The 12,141-nt window shown below is 40.8% G+C and overlaps 1 long non-coding RNA gene across 1 annotated transcript in view; it reads right to left on the minus strand.

Moving 5' to 3' along the window:
• Positions 1–3,432, minus strand: part of LOC110269889 — a 3,822-nt gene extending 390 nt beyond the window's left edge. Inside the window, exon 1 of the long non-coding RNA XR_002358716.1 lies at positions 3,069–3,432. This is a non-coding gene — a long non-coding RNA (uncharacterized LOC110269889). The remainder of the gene's footprint in view (positions 1–3,068) is intronic.

Below are 12,141 nucleotides of genomic sequence, written 5' to 3' on the forward strand. Positions count from 1 at the left end.
ACTAATTAATTTAATAGTTCATTTTTGGTATATACATAATATGTTCAATACTAATATTCTTGAAAAATACTTAAAATAATTCCAAACCTATAATATCTATTAAGTTTAATTATTTTGCAAGTTCTTATAATTTTATCGAATTTTTAATTAAATCTTTATATTTTTTTAATTAAATTTTTATATTATATAATTTTTTAAATTTAATTTTTTTAACATTAAATATCTAAAAAACATTAATAAATTATAAATTTACTTATCTATCCATGTCTCTCACCATCATTAGGCTCTCCGTTACTTTCCCCACTCAACTCTTCTTTCTTTACAATTCCATCCCCACTAAACTCTTCTTCCATCGTCAATTTTATCTCCTATAACCTCGTCACTATCAAGTATTTTTTGAGCATTAGAAGGTGACTCATCATCTTTCACAGTCCCTTATTCATATATAACTATCATTTAATAATATCACATATTTTTCATCATTCTTAATTAATCACATTTTCAACACCATTCTTTTTAAAATATATAATTTATGAGAGTCAGCTTTTGTGTTGCAAGATTTATGTAGGGTAGTAAAAGAAATGAGCATGAGGTATGTAAGCTTTCAAAATAAAAGGATCAAGTTAATGTTGTGTACTCTTTTTTTTAACTGTAGATTGGTTCATTAGATAAAATTAATTGTAAATAATTATAATAAACTATTTCTAATACTAAGAGAAAGTATTCTGTAATAATAACTATTTTTTTCTTGTTTTGTTTGTAAATAAAGATATATCAATATCAAACCAACATACTATTTGAATTTTGGTAATATATTACACTATGTCTATCTTTGTCATCAGCATGCTATCTTTAACAGCTGAAGAGTTATTCATATTATTTTATAATTTCTTTTGGACATATGTTATCAAACAATTTTCCTAAGCTGATGAAAATGTAGTTAATGTCATTAGAAAGTTGTGGTCAGGACAGAATCGTGTCCAACGCCATTGCAACCATATTTTAGTAATGTTTTCATTTTTTCGCTTATCAAGAAGAAGAGGAAGTCTCGCCGCGAGAGAGAAAGAGAAAATCATTTTTATCTAAAAATAGAACGAGACTACATCTTTATTTGGTATCAAACAGCAACACTTGTGAAAAAGAGAGGTGAGGAAGGGACGGAAGCGCAGAGTCGTAAGACGAGATGCGATGTGAGTACTCACCTGAAAACACAGTTGCAGGAAGAGAGACATGATGTGAGCAGTGGGATATATTGAGTACAATGATAGCAGACGAACAGAAAGAATGTGTGGTGAATCTGAGGATGAAGCTCAACTAAAGAGTTGGGACTAAATTTGTGAGTAAAACTAACCAAAATTTTTTTAAAAATTTAAAATATAAAAATGTCATCAGTTAGGTTTTATACTCTAATAATAAAAATATTTATTTTTTAATAAAATATTTTATTATTTCAAATATTTTTATTATAATAAAAATTATATTAAAATAGATTATAACATAAAATTTCAATTAAAATAATATAAAAATTTAATTAAAAATTAATAAAATTATAGAGGCTTATAAAATAATTAATTTTACATATTATGATATTGTACATCGCCAATGAAAAGATACGTGGAACTTTAGTCTTCAAATATCCTGGAAGTGCATTGATTAGGGGTCCTTGCCTGATTGGCAAATTATTTATTTATATATATTGGTGTCACAAATCACAACATATACACACACAAAAGAAAAAAAAAATTTCTTAAATATCAATATCATTGTGTTTCTTATTGATATTTATTTTAACATTTAAACTCACTTTTCTTAACCTTTATATAAAAAATTCAATTAATACTCATTTTAAATTTCAAATGATACTCTTTTTTCTTTAAAAAAAAAAAAGAGAGACACACACCAAGTTAGATAGATTATGATTTAAAACTCACTACTGCTTCTCCAAAACTTTTCGCTATGTTAATCTCAGATGCATCCATTCTTAAATCAAAGCTTAGTGAAGGTTGATCAGAAAATTATATATTTTGTACTCAATAATCACCTATTTAAAAATAAAGATAGATATATTTTTAAACACATCTGTGTTTTTTTGGTTGCTCAAACACATCTGAGTTAATCAATATTATTTTGACATATATAATTAGTAAACAATAAATATGCACCATTTCATGAATATATCAAGATATGCCTGTTGACATACATATCTAATAATATTGATTAATAAATTAATTAATCTACTAGTGCTAATAATAGAGATATGAATGATACAAAAACTACTGTTCTCAGAGAGAATAATTACCTATTTTTCATATAAGATCTTAAATAAAATATTTAAACAAAATCGTCTCTAATAGAAAAAATCATGCGCATATATGTTATTCTAAAAAATAAAAAAAGAAAATAATAAATAAATTTGATGCACCTAAAATTTAAAATATTTTATGATTTTTTAATCATATCTATTCTTTTTACGACTATTTACGTTATCAATATAAAAAATAATTATTTTACTAGCATATATAATATTATGTAATTAAATATGCTTATAAGATTGTTTTATACTTACAGTACATCAAAATTAAATTTAACATCTAATGTATCAAAATAATTTAAGACTAAAAGGAATTTTTATAAAGTATTTTATTTCACATATTGTTTAATTAGAGCTATGTTAGTTTTATGATTTATTTAAAGTTCTCTTTGTGTGGCTATGTTTGTCATATAAATGAAGAGTTTAATTTTGATGTACTGATAGTATAAAACGTTTTGTGTGGTTATATTTTACACAGTCGTGTAATTATATTCGTTTTTTTATATGACTATACAGACGCTTAATGTAAAAGGTAGTTATTTTTTTTACAGATGTGGCGTTACTTAATTGGATGCACGTGTAAAACTACTTTACACTGTCAGTGCATCAAAGTTAAATTCATAAATAAATACCTTATATGATTTTTCGAAAGTTGTTCGATAACTTTTTTTACCTAAAAAAGGTAGAAAACTTATTAACAGAAAATTTTTATATAATCTAAACTTAGGAAGGATTGTTTAACAACTTAAGTACTTACCATTTTTAAAGTATCGTAGATATGAAACTCTTCAAGCAATTTTCAGCGCACTCCTTCATCGATCGCATTCTACTTATGGACTTATCTTCTGGATGCGGCCATTGTAGTTCTATGCATTTGTTGATACAGTTTTTTAAAGTTGGCTTGGTTCCATACTCTCCGGGATTCTGTCTAGGAAACTGTTTAGTATAATAAGATGGAGGTGAAGGCTCTTTACTAGGAATAATTTCATGAGACTCAGCAAAAACAAAACAAATAGCTACTCCAATAATAAGAAACATTATTATTTGTTGTGCATCTATTATTACACTTTTCATAGCCATTTCTCTTCCTTCTTTTCGTCTTATCAAAAAGATATGATATCCCAAGTTTATATACAAGTTTAAATTTGTTCTTAGCAGTATTATTTTATGTAGTATGATTATTATATAATTATGAGATTCTTTAATTTGTTTGGTTTGTGTCCCTTCTCTATACTAATGTTGTAAATCAAATATAAACACTGTTACGGATCCGGCCCAACATCCCGGATCCAAGACCGAACCCAACACCGGTTTCCCGGGTCCGACCCGTTCCTCACTTCTAGAAGGCCCGAAAACGGCATTCTCAGACTCCTAACCGACTTTCGAATTCAAACGCCCCCTTTATCTTAGCCAAATAAGATAAGATAAGATATCCTCCACCACCTATAAATAGAGGACTCAGGCCCCTCCAGGTATTCATTCATTCCTCACACTTTCTACCTCTTAGATCCATTCTGACTTGAGCGTCGGAGTGTCTTTGCAGGTACCACCCCCATTGCTCCAGTCAAGCGACCCGGCCCCAGCTCTGTCCGCAGGTTCCTGATCCACCCTTCAAACCGTACCAGAGACATCTCGTACATTGGCGCCGTCTGTGGGAACTCCGCGCCAGCTGGGCCCAATGGGGGACGTCCTAGAGGAAACCCCCTCAAGCCAGGATGACTCTCAACCGATTAATCCAACCCCCGAGCACCGTGAAGTCACGAACCAAGCGAGAATAGCAAGCGCTATCCAAAACGCGAACGATCGCGACATCACGGACCGACGACATCCTGAGAAAGCCAGCGACAAAGCAGCACAGATCATCCAAGATCTTTGCCTCCGAGTTCAGGAACTCGAAGGCAAGATAACCAATAAAGGAAAACACAACGACGAGCACGGAAGCCATGCAACCTCCAGATCAAGATCTCGCCGCGGTAGGTCGCCAACCCGACGACATGACAGAAGAGACGGTCGCAGCTCATCACGCGATCACAGACACGAAGAATCGCCAGAACGGCGATACAATAAGAAACATAACCGCAGCGCTTCTCAAGATCTGAGTTATCAACATCACTCGGACGAAGATCGAAGAGACCGAAACACCAAACGCACAAGAAACGACCATACAATAATGGGAGCTACACCCTTCACAGAAAGAATCCTAAGGGCAAAACTCCCCAAAGGCTTCGACAAACCTACCGACATGAAGTACGATGGAACCAAAGACCCCCAAGAACATCTAACGGCTTTTGAGGCCAGAATGAACCTAGAAGGAGCGGCCGACGCGGTCCGATGCAGAGCCTTCCCGGTAACCCTCGCCGGGCCAGCGATCAAATGGTTCAACGCCCTCCCGAACGGATCCATAGCCAGCTTCCACGATATTACACGAAAGTTCATGGCCCAGTTCACTACTAGGATCACCAAAGCCAAACACCCCATCAGCTTACTAGGGGTCACGCAAAAACAAGAAGAATCCACAAGAAAATACCTCGACCGCTTCAACGACGAATGCCTAACGGTCGACGGACTCACGGATTCCGTCGCAAGCCTTTGCCTGACCAATGGGCTAATGAATGAAGATTTTCGCAAACACCTCACCACCAGACCGGTATGGACCATGCATGAGATCCAGAATGTCGCCAAAGACTACATCAACGACGAAGAGGTCAGCCAAGTCGTCGCGGCCAACAAGCGGCAGCACGGCAACAACCAACGCGGCAATTCGGCTTCTCACCATAACGCAACACCCAAAGAGAATCAACGAGACCACCCGAGGCCGACCAACCGGACACCGAGAATAGGCAAATTCTCCAATTACACACCCCTAACCGCACCAATTACCGAGATATACCACCAAATAGCGGACCGAGGCATCATTCCAAGAGCCCGCCAACTCAAGGAAAGGACAGGAGGCAACAAAACCCTCTACTGCGAATACCACCGAGGCTACGGTCACAAAACGCAGGATTGTTTCGACCTTAAAGACGCCCTTGAACAAGCCATACGAGACGGCAAACTCCCAGAATTTACCAAAATCATCAGAGAACCGAGACGCGCGGAGAGAGACAGGTCACCGGAGAGAGAAGGACGTAACCCGAGAACCCAAAAGCGACCCCCAAGAGAAAGTCCAGAAGAAGACCCGACCATCATAGTAAACGTCATCACGGGCAAAGATGCACCATGCAAGTCAAAATCCAAGATAAAAAAGGACCTCCAAGTAATGGCTGTCACAAACCAAGCCCCAACTCCCGTGTCCAAAAAAGCAATAACCTTCCTACCCGAGGACTGCCAGCACGGCACCGCAGCCGAAGATGCACCCTTCGTGATCTCGGCGAAGATCGGAACCGGGCTAGTCCGAAGAATACTAGTAGACATCGGCGCAGATTCCAACATCCTCTTTCGAGGGGCCTTCGACAAGCTTGGGCTCCGCGACGAAAATCTCCAAACGCACCGCAACGGCGTCACGGGACTCGGAGACAACTTCCTCAAACCGGAAGGCTCCATCACCCTCCCCCTCACCATAGGAACCGGTGACAAGAGGAGGACACTCATAGCCGAATTCGTGGTCCTAAAAGACTCCACTGCCTACAACGTCATCCTCGGAAGAAAGACGATCAATGACTTTTCGGCCATCATCTTTACCAAATACCTCCTTATGAAGTCTGAAAAACGCCGGAGCAACATACCAACGGCTCGTCAACAAAATATTCCAGAACCTATCCGGAACCAAACTAGAAGTCTACGTAGACGACATGCTCGCCAAAACTGACTCCGACGAACAACTCATCAGCGACCTCAAGGCCGTAACGGACACCCTAAGGAGACACCAAATGCGACTCAACCCAACAAAGTGCGCCTTCGGAATGGAGGCAGGAAAGTTCCTCGGCTTCATGATCACACAACGCGGAGTTGAAGCCAACCCGGAGAAATGTCGCGCCATTCTCAAGATGACGAGCCCAAAAAACCTACGCGACGTTCAGAAGCTCACCGGTCGACTGACAGCCCTATCTCGCTTTCTCGGAGCATCAGCCCAAAAAGCAATCCCCTTCTTCAAACTAATGAAGAAAGGAGCCCCCTTTGTATGGAAAGAAGAGTGCGAAAAGGCATTCCAACACTTCAAGAAAACCCTGGCGGAACCACCAATCCTCGCCAAACCCCAAACAGGGGAAACCCTATATTTATACCTCTCCATAACGGAAGAAACACTCGCGGCGGCACTCATCCGAGAAAACAAGAAAAAGGAGCAAAAACCTATATACTTCACAAGCAAAGTCCTACAAGACGCAGAGACCCGCTACTCGCGCCTAGAAAAACTAGCCTTTGCCCTCCTCACGGCGTCCCGACGCCTGCGGCAATATTTTCAAGCCCACCCCGTAACGGTTCGAACCGACCAAGCAGTCAAACAGGTACTACAGAAGCCCGACCTAGCAGGTAGAATGCTAGCATGGTCCGTCGAACTATCCCAATTCGACATCAAGTTCGAACCCCGATACGCAATCAAAGCACAGGCCATGGCCGACTTCATCGCAGAAATGACCCCAGGAAACACCCCTCCCGAGGCATGGAAACTACACGTCGACGGCTCCTCGAACGTCACTTCTGGAGGCGCCGGAGTCATTCTGGAAAGCCAAAACGGCGTCGTGATCGAACAATCAGTCAGATACGACTTCCCGGTCTCAAACAACCAAGCAGAATACGAGGCCCTCCTGGCAGGCCTAACCCTAGCCAACGAAGTCGGGGCAAAAATCCTGGAGATCAACACGGATTCGCAAGTAGTCAGTTCCCAAATCAACGGAAACTACCAAACGCGAGATCCCCTACTACAACAATACCTCGCCAAGGTCAACAAACTAAAAGAAGAATTCGACCAGATAATCATACAGCACGTCCCCAGGGAAAGAAACGCCAGAGCCGACCTCCTCTCCAAACTTGCTAGCACCAAACCAGGACACGGCAACAAATCGCTAATTCAGGAAGTCGTCAAAACGCCGTCCGTATCCTTAACAGCCGACACCCACCTAACACACTCCCACCACAAGTCATGGACCCACCCCATCCTACAATACCTCCTCAACAGGGAACTGCCCGAAGACCCTAAAGAAGGAAAACGAATAAAAAGGGAGGCCGCCGGTTATACGGTCGTCGCAGGACAACTATACAAACGCGGATTCTCGCAACCCCTGCTCAAATGCGTCGAGCCCGGGAGCACGGAATACATATTACGCGAAATCCACGAAGGCTGTTGCGGCCACCACGTCGGAGGTAAAACCCTTGCCCAAAAAGTCATCCGCGCCGGCTACTTCTGGCCCACGATCATCCGAGACTCCATGCAACTAGTGAAAAACTGCGATAAATGTCAACGACACGCTAACATCCACCAAGCCGCCCCACATCAGCTCAGCAGACTGGAGGACCGATCACCCTCCAGGCCCAACCCGCGGATATCCATAGAAACCCGACCACACGACGGTCCACTCATCCCAAATACGGGAAAAAGATTAATTAAACGGAATAGCTTTTAAACGGAACATACGAAAAGAGCCCGAACGGCTCGAGAAATTGTTAAAACGAAAAACCAAAGTTACGGAGTCACGGTTACATTGCCCACGGCCAAACCAAATGTATCCAAAAACAAAGCAAGCCTAAAAAAGCGGGAAAACAAAAGATTACAAAGATAAAGCTACTCGAGGTCGACTATCCGGCCATCACGAACGGTCTTGAATGCGCCCATCACGGACACATCCACTCCCGGAGCAAGCACCAGGGCCTGCGCCTTCATCGCCTCCTCAGTAGCAGCAATTGCATCCTTAGCATCGGTCAACAGTTCAGTTTTCTCCCTCTTCAATGTAGCAACCTCGGCAGTAAGAGCCTCCATCTCACCAAGAAGTACGGCAGCCCGGGAACCCGCATCAGAAGCCTTGCGCCGCTCCTCGCCCAGCTGAGAAAGAAGTGAAGTCTCAACCTCGGAAAGCCGGAGAATCTCCGCCCCGGCTTCCTCAGAAGACTTCACCGCCTTCCCCCTCGCAATCTCGGCAGCATCGAGCTCCTCTTTCAACTTAGCCACCTCAGCCTGAGATTGGCGAAGCTTCTTATCCAACAAACCAACCTGAGCCATCACAGGCTCAGCCTTCCGAACAACAACAGCAGAGCGAAGGAGAGCACGATACACCGACTTGGCCTGGAACGAGACATCACAGCCATCAAAATAAGGCTCCGTACCAGGCATCAAATGCTGATCAATAAACCCCGGAGCATCAAAACGACGATCCATCACACTCGGCACCAAACCTTCCTCAAAAGTCTCGCTGCTCGGGTCCTCGGGCCTCTTTCTCTTCTGAGAAGCCTCAGCAGCCGACACTACCACAACCTCAGGAGAATTCACATGGCCAGGGGAAACCTGAACCTCTGCCCGAGCAGCCGAAGAAATCACCTCCTGGGAAACCGGTTGAGATTCCACGGCAGGATTGGAGACAGGGGTCGAAGGAGACGAGGATCCCTCCTCCCGACCCATCGCCGCCTTCAACCTAGCCAGAGAAGTCAGCCCACCAGCCATCTCAACTGAAAGAAATAAAAAATAAAAAGATTACAAAAAGCAAGAATATGACATACGAAATCGGGAAAAGAAGACAAAGCACACACCGATATACGCCCGACAAGCCTCGGGATCCCCCATAACGTCCCGAGGATTCAACGGACGCTCACCAAATAAATGCCACAAAATATTGGCAACGTCCTTATCTTCCTGGGACAAGCCATTATAGGTGAACTTAGTTAAAACCGACGGGCCAGCTTGGAAGTTCCAGTATGTCAGAAACCGACGAACACCCTCCGGTGACAGCCAGAATGGATGGTGCCCCTGGACGGGACGCACCTTAAAATACTCCCATTTAAAGCCATGAAAAGAATCCTCAAACAAGCCAAAAATACGGCGATGAGGCTGAGCCCGGAAGGACATATACCCCTTCTTATGCTTCCCCTCCTTAGTCGGAAGAGTGCATAAGAAAAGAAAAAGAAAAACAGGAACGGAAGCCGGAAGGTCGAGATACCGGCACACCAACTCAAACGACCGCACAGCAGCCCAGCTGTTCGGGTGAAGTTGAGACGGCGCCACGGAACACCGACTCAACAGATCCTGAACAAACGGCGAGAAGGGAAGTCGCACGCCAAGCCGAGTGAACATCGACTCGTAAACCCACATCCAATCCAGAACGGTGGGAGAATGCAGATTCAAGTAGCAAACGCGCTCGTCGGCATCCGGGAGGACGAGCTCATACCGCCCCTCCTCATCACCACCGCCACAGATGACCCCCTGATCACGGAGCCGTTGAAGGTCGCCCTCCGTCATCCGCGACGGAACGCCCCATACATCACTAGTCACCCAACCATAACGATTGGGAACGCCCCTGGAAGGGGCTACTGGAGCCCTCACACCCTCATTTCTCCGCCGTTGCATACCTAAAACAGGGAGGAGCACCACCATCAGCCTGCTAACCCTAGACAGAAGCAAGACAGAAACCTACACACCACTACCAAACCAACGCGGCGGTACACCGCCATCACCGAACGAATACGGCGGTGCTCGACCCCTCCAAAAACCCAAACAACCTCCCCCCCCCAAAAGAGACTAGTCCAACGCAAAACTAAAAACAGGCAGAACAATGCATGGCAAAAAACAGAGCAGCATTCACAAAATAATAGGAAAATAATAGACGAAACGCGCTAACCTGGAAATGCAGAAAGAACACTTGAGGAAGCTTGAAAAGCAGGAGCAGCAAGCAAAAACCAAAAACGAAAAAAGGAAGGGACTTTCTGTTCAGAGAGAGATTCTTCAGAAGAGAATGGAAAAAGGAAAAGGAAAGGGAAGTGAGCGAGGGAACTGAAATAAAAATCCAAAACGGTTTCAAAGAGAGGGGTAAACTGACACAATTACCCCTAGGCACAGTTAAAGCTAGTAGGGGCAGAAAAGGGAAAACGTCCCTTCACATTTAATGACCCTCCCTCGAAAAAAGAAACTAATAAAGCATCGAAGAACGCAACAGACACGGCAGAAGCGGAGGAGTCTCGTCAAACCAAAAAACGGTCAGACGAGCCCCCCAGCGAAACCGAAACCAAGGGACCGACCTCCCTCCAAAAAACAAACGAACTCCCGAGACGAACCGAAGCTCACGAACAGACATCGCGCCTCTCAAGCGACGGACCGACCTTGTTCGCTCCCCCGCTGCGGGGGCAACTGTTACGGATCCGGCCCAACATCCCGGATCCAAGACCGAACCCAACACCGGTTTCCCGGGTCCGACCCGTTCCTCACTTCTAGAAGGCCCGAAAACGGCATTCTCAGACTCCTAACCGACTTTCGAATTCAAACGCCCCCCTTATCTTAACCAAACAAGAGGTAGGTAGAGAATTTTAATTTTAGTTAAGTTTATTTAGAATAAAAAATTATGTGATCTTTATATATAGTAATACAGTTCATATACCAATTGTGCTAAAAATTAAATAAATAAAGATAGGTTACAAAAATTTGAAAAGCCAAAGTAACAATAACACGATTTAAACATTATGGACAATTTTGGAACTTATTCCAAAAATTAATGACAAAATCAATACTTTACTCTTTAAAAAATAACACGAGCTTTATTTTTAATCTTGGCATAAAAGAAATATATACAATAATAGTGTTCTACATAACAATATTTTTTGTATACTTTGTATATATCCAACAATAATCCTTCAGTAAAACAAAGTTTATTGTCCCTTCGTTCAACTCTTATATCCATATAATTAAAATTCGGATCAATGAATATAACTCGAGGTGGTATTTGATAGATGTGGTGCATTGTAAGGTTAGATGAAAAAATATTTTTTTATAAAAATTATAATCATCAAATTATCAAAAGAATAAGAGAATTGTATAGATCATAAAAAAATTATAACTTGTATTTTAAAAGGATCAACTTCAATAAAAAATAAAGGATACATTCTTATTTTATGAAGTAGTCAAGCAAGAATAACAAATTAAAAAATTAAACAAAATGCATTGACTCTAAAATAATTTAGACTCATTAATGATAAAAAAAACACTATATATATCTTTTAGTAGTAGAAAATTAATTATAAGAATTAATTATTGATATCAATATTAATTTGATACTAATAAGATACACACGTGCATAATAGAAAATAGTAAAAAAGTTATTAATGTTAATATCATATTTAAAACATGTCACTTCAATATTTTTTGCGCCAAAATATTATTTGTTGTAGAATAATATAATGATAGTAATGATTTACGTTGTACAAAAAAAAATTAATTAAAATACGGTTAAGGCATGATATATAGGTAACTTATTTATAAAATTAAAAATAAAATTAAATTATTTATCATTAATGAGGTCTAGTCGTTTTTAAATTTAGAAATGAACAAAACATCATTTATTTGTCCAGAATAGTATTGGCACGGGCACCGATTAATAGGCGCAAACTTTACAAACAACCTCAAAAAATTACGAAAATATTTGATAACAAAAGAAAATCAGCAAAAAACAGCCATAATTTGTCTTATTTAACATTTATTAATTATCGTAACAATTAATGAATGATAAATAAGGCAAATTCTGGTTGTTTTTTTTGTCTACCTAGCATTGCCCAAAAATTAAGTTCAGATTGTTAAATTATTGATGGCCATGATATTTAACAATGGCTTAACTGTTGTTAACTCATCGCTTTCAACAGGCTGATAATAATATCTCTTATATTATAGTGGATTATATTTTTTGTATTTCTATTCGTAT

This window comes from Arachis ipaensis, chromosome B03, assembly GCF_000816755.2.
Source record: "Arachis ipaensis cultivar K30076 chromosome B03, Araip1.1, whole genome shotgun sequence".
Taxonomy (NCBI): Eukaryota; Viridiplantae; Streptophyta; class Magnoliopsida; order Fabales; family Fabaceae; genus Arachis; species Arachis ipaensis.